Source organism: Apodemus sylvaticus, chromosome 15 (assembly GCF_947179515.1).
Source record: "Apodemus sylvaticus chromosome 15, mApoSyl1.1, whole genome shotgun sequence".
In the NCBI taxonomy this organism is placed as follows: Eukaryota; Metazoa; Chordata; class Mammalia; order Rodentia; family Muridae; genus Apodemus; species Apodemus sylvaticus.
The window spans coordinates 81,284,190-81,289,985 of record NC_067486.1 but is presented as its reverse complement, the minus strand read 5'-3'; the positions used below and the strand labels follow the sequence as shown (position 1 = coordinate 81,289,985).

The window sequence follows — 5,796 nt, the reverse complement described above, 5'->3', positions numbered from 1 at the left end:
GGGACATCCTCGTGGAGACAGGGTGTGGGGAGAAGTTATGAGATGTGGAAGCATATAAGAGTGGACAGGGAGGGGATTAAAATCTGTAGTGTGTGTAAATAAATAAAGAAATAAAGAAATAAATGATTTACAAAAAGATCCTACATAAAAAGAAAGCTATAGGTCAATATATCTGAAGAACATAAACAAGAAAATTCTCAATAAAATACAAACATAATTCAAGAATACACCAAAAATTTATTCACAGTGATCAAGTCAGATTCATAGTGGAGATACAAAGAACTGTCAACATAATTAAATCAGTGTTATCCACCACATAAGTAAACAAAAGTCACACAGATACAGAAAAAACCCTTGGGAAAAAATCCAACTTTCTTTAATGGTTAAAGGATAATGAATCCATCTTGTAGCCAAAAAATTCTGCTATGCTTTGCTCCAACCATTTTTGTTGTTACAGTAGAAAAAGCATTCCCAGAACTCTAGTCACAGGTTCTTTTTTGCTTTTTAGTTATTTCCTTTCAGAGCAAGCAATAGGCCAGACTAAGGAGATTTACATATGAATTTGGATATCAGAGACAAGTTAATCCAGTTCTGCCTTTATCTCTTAAACTTGCTTGTTGTGCAGACAGGCTATCTCTACCCAGGCCCACAAGGGTAGCAAGGGAAGTTTGTGAGGAACTACTTTTGTGTTGCAGGCCCCACCCATGGAGTCCTTGAGCAAAACAACATTTTTTAGCTCATCCAGACGTGATTCAAGAGACAGTAGATACTTTTTACTCCGAGAGACAATAGATACTTTTTTCTCAGAGAGACACTCGGAGGAGGAATGAGTTAGTTAGCTCATCAGGCTGGGCCTAAAGGTTGGAGCTGATCCAGCTGATCGCCTGGGGCCTAGGGTGGCCCTGGGCTGAGGCTAGGGACTACAGGAAACTGATCATTGGGGGGCCTCGGGGCCTATGGTGGCCCGGTCATGGCACAGAAAAGAATGCAATGGGCAGACTAGTCGTAAATACTCTTGGAGGATAGCATGAGCCAGGCAGCTTCCCAAGCTCTACAGTGCAGCCATTTTCACCAGGAAGCTAGGCACGAAACCATCCTTCCTCAGCTCCCAGGCCAAGATGGGACCAAGATGAAGAAATTGCTTAACTGCATGTGCCCTGGACTTTGGGTAAACACCCTATATTGCCCAAAAAAAACCCTAGCCTTTTACAGATGTGATGTTTAATTTGAGATGTTAACTTGACTGGACTAGGAAATGCCCCAAATATACATTCAGATTCAAACTGCCTCTGTGGTCATGTCAGTTTGTCATTCCCGCCGGACCTGTATCTTCCTGGACCAAAGAATCCTGGTTATACCTTGGCAGACTTTGGCCTGTAACACTTTATTACATTTTTTGCTGTATAGTGATTACATTATGCCTCAAAGCCGCAGTAAAAGGAAAGGTTACTCTTTGAATAAGGTCAGTGTCTTTACAAGCAGTTGACTAACTTTCTGGGTGTTGGTAATCCAGAAATGAACAGATCCTAAGGAACATAGATTTGGTATAATATAGGTGTGCCCAAGAGAATTAGCAACTGCAATATGTCCTGGTCTACTGATGAATATTTATAAATTCTGTAATTGTAAATTCTATAAATAAGAGGGCATGAAAATTCTTGGAAATCTAAAAATAGAAATTTTTCTCTCCTCAACACTCTGCATTTTTAAACATGCAGTTGAGAACACTAAACAATGTAGTTGGGGCCATTTAGAAGCATGGGCTTGGAAAGCAGGCTGCCAGGGTTCAAATCTCCTGCCTACTGTTTTACGGCTGAGCTCTGGTTCTCTTCTGAAAACTCAGAATTGTATAACCTCTCAGGAATTAAAGGTGACAGCATGAATCACTCATCACTGTCTTATACAGTCCCATACATGTCAGATATTAGTACAAAAGGCAAGATATGCGGGAGGCATAAAAATGACTATGGGAAGTCCTACTGGGGAGTTTCAATGGAAGACTGAATCAGGGAGTTCTTTTTCTTTTCTTTGACCTTTGTAAGGACACAAGAGGCTGCAATAATATGAGTATACCTACAACCTGTATCTTGGGGGGGGGGGTTATTGTTTTCTAAGACAGTAAGATAATAGGACTTAGGGTCATGAATAAAACTAGAGTGAAATTTTTACAGAAAAGCTTGGAACTTGAAAACGGAACTACACATCCATTTCTCTCCATCTTCCCATACACATCACTCACAACCTCTCCAGAAGCCTGGGTAAAACCCAGCTAAGGAGTCTATTTGAAAATTGACTATAGATCTTCTGGCTTCCACACCCGGTGATTCAGTCTTAAAATTTTATGGTAAAAATAGAAAAGTATCCACAGTAGCTCACAGATGCTTCCTGTGCAAGAATTCTTAGAGACTGAAAGAAAGATGATCCAGAGGCTGTCCAACCTACAGATCCATCCCATATACAGTCAACAAACACAGGCAGTATTGTGGATGCCAAAATGTTGATGCTGACAGGAGCCTGATATAGCTCTCTCCTGAGAGGCTCTGTCAGAGCCTGACATATGCAAAGATGGATGCTTGCAGCCAACCATTGAACTGATCACAGGGTCTCTGATAGAGGAGTTAGAGAAAAGACTGAAGGAGCTGAAGGAGTTTGCAACCCCATAGGAAGAACGATATCAACAAAACAGAGCTCCCAGAGTCTAAACCACCAACCAAGGAGTACACATGGAGAAATTCACGGCTCCAGCCATATATGTAGCAGAGGATGGCCTTGTTAGGCATCAATGGGAGAGGAGGCCCTCGGTCCCATGTTGGCTCAATGTCCCATTGTAGGGAAATTCGAGTCAGGGAGGTAGGAGTGGGTGGGTGTGTGGGGGTACAGCCTCATTGAAACAGAAAGAGGGGGTGGATAGGGAGTTATTGGGGGATCAGGAAAGGAGATAATGTTTGAAATGTAAATAAAGTATCCAGTAAAAAAGATTGCCTCTCACTGTTAGAAGTGTTTGTGTTTCCCCCTCATGTAAAGCCTTCCTAAAGAGATTTAACTCTGATAATTTGTTCACAAGAATCAATCTCTGTGAGGGTAGGAATCTTTGTCTTGGTTTCATTTGTTTTTTTTGTTTGTTTGTTTTTGTTTTTTGACATTTTGAGACAGGGTTTTGCTCTGTAGCCCAGACAATTCTTCAACTCCTGAGATTCCTATTTCAGCCTCCCAACTGCTGGCTTGAAGCCTGAGCACACTCCTCTGAAGTTTCTGTTGCTCTCAGGATGGTCAGCAGTCATCCTGAAAGCAGTCATACAGAATAAATGAGTTAAGTCAAAATTGAGGGTTTGCAAGTGTTCTGGGTTTGGGGTCTTTTGAACCCAACAAACCTGTAACCGTTACCTGTCAAAGCTGAGGATTAGCAGTGCTACTACTTTTACTATTCACAATCTTTTTCTCCAAAAGTACATTTATTTTTAAAAACAAAAATCAAGTAAGCTTTCCTTATTCCAATTTTTCAGAAACAAGCTAAATTTTGACTTTCCTTTTATCACAAAGGTTAGACAGCAGTAATTTCACACAGAAGTTATCTTTCCTGGCAGGAGACAGTAAATATTCTACTTGGTTGCACACACTTAATTCTCTAAATCTGGTTTGTGTTTCTGCCATCATTGTATTCTATACAAGGGGACTGGCATACAAGAGAATCCATCTCTAAAATTCATAGTTTCCAAACTTAGACGTGTGGTTGTTGGGTTTGAATTGGGGTTTATAACCAGTTTGATCATTAATCATTTGTCCCTGGCTCTTGGGGGGTCACTGCTGAATCCAGAGAGCAGCTCCTTTTCCATCACTGGTTTCTATGCCTTCCACATCTTCCTTCTGCTTCTTATGGGTCTCCCGGTCTACTCAAATACTCTCAAACTCCTCAATGACATCAAACTTGAGCTCCACAAGTACTGGTTTTTACTGCAGCATATTGAAATCAACATGAGGCTTGTCCCTCCTATGTGCCAACAAACCTGTCTCAGCACCCCTGGGTGATCAGCTCTCCCCTGGCACAGAGTGCTGTGGCTCTGCTTAGCTCCTGGGTGCTGTTGGGCCACTGGTGGACCGTGTCCCAAGTGATCTTACACTCAGGTGTTCCCTGCCTCAAACACATGCACACAAGGGAAATTTTCCTGAACAGACCAATGGCATATGCTCTAAGATCAAGAATTGGCAAATGGAACCTTATAAAATTGCAAAGACTGTAAAGCAAAGGACAGTATCAATAGGACAAAACAGCAACCAATAGATTGAGAAAGGATCTTTACAAGCCTACATCCTATAGAGGGCTAATATCCAATATATACAAAGAACTCAAGAAGGTAGACTCCAGAGAATCAAATAACCCTATTTAAAAAAAAAAAAAAAAACATGTACAGAGCTAAACAAAGAATTCTCAACTGAGGAATATCAAACGGCCAAGAAGTAACTAAAGAAATGTTCATTAGGGAAATGCAAATCAAAACAACCCTGAGATTTCACCTTATACCAGTCAGAATGGCTAAGATTAAAAATTCAGGAGACAGCAGGAGTTGGCGAGGATGTGGAGAAAGAGGAACACTCCTCCACTGCTGGTGGGGTTGCAAATTGGTACAACCACTCTGGAAATCAATCTGGCAGCTCCTCCGAAAACTGGGCACCTCACTTCCAGAAGATCCTGCTATACCACTCCTGGGCATATACCCAGAGGATTCCCCACCATGTAATAAGGATACATGCTCTATTATGTTCATAGCAGCCCTATTTATAATTGCCAGATGCTGGAAAGAACCCAGGTATCCCTCAACAGAAGAGTGGATGCAAAAAATGTGGTATATCTACACAATGGAGTACTATTCAGCCATTACAAACAATGAATTCATGAAATTCTTAGGCAAATGGATGGAGCTAGAGAACATCATACTAAGTGAGGTAACCCAGACTCAAAAGGTGAATCATGGTATGCACTCACTAAAAAGTGGATATTAACCTAAAAAACCGGAATACCCAAAACATAATCCACACATCAAATGAGGTACAAGAAGAATGGAGGAGTGGCCCCTTGTTCTGGAAAGACTCAGTGAAGCAGTATAGAGCAAAATCAGAACAAGGAAGTGGGAAGGGTTGGGTGGGAAAACAGGGGGAGGGAAGGGGACTGATGGGACTTTCGGGGAGTGGGGGTCCAGAAAAGGGGAAATCATTTGAAATGTAAATAAATATATCAATAAATTAAAAAAAAAGAAATGTTCAATATCTTTACTCACTGGGAAAGTGCAAATCAAAACAACCCTGAGATTCCACCTCACAAGAGTCAGAATGGCTAAGATCAAAAACTCAGGTGACAGCATATGCTGGCAAGGATGTGAAGAAAGAGGAGAACTCCTCCATTGTTTGTGAGATTGCTGGTACAATCCCTCTTGAAATTAATGTGGCAGTTCCTCAGAAAATTGGACATAGCATGAGGACTCAACCATACCACTCCTGATCATATATCCAATGATGCTCCAAACTATAACAAGGACACATGTTCTACTTTGTCACAGCCACCTTATTTATAATAGCAGGAAGCTGGAAAGAACCCATATGTCCCTCAACAGAGAAATGGAAACAGAAAATGTGGTCTTTTTACACTGTGGAGTACTACTCAGCTATTAAAGACAATGACTTCATGAAATTCTTAGGCAAGTGGATGGAACTAGAAAACATGCTGCGTGAGATAAGCCAGTCACAAGAACACACATGGTATGAACTCACTGATTAGTGGATAGTAGCCCAACATCTTGGAAT

At 41.1% G+C, this 5,796-nt stretch overlaps 1 pseudogene; it reads right to left on the bottom strand.

Annotated features, from left to right (window-relative positions):
- Positions 1-3,696: 3,696 nt before the first annotated feature.
- Positions 3,697-3,960, bottom strand: LOC127665865 (anaphase-promoting complex subunit CDC26-like; annotated as a pseudogene).
- Between the last annotated feature and the right edge of the window lie 1,836 nt (positions 3,961-5,796).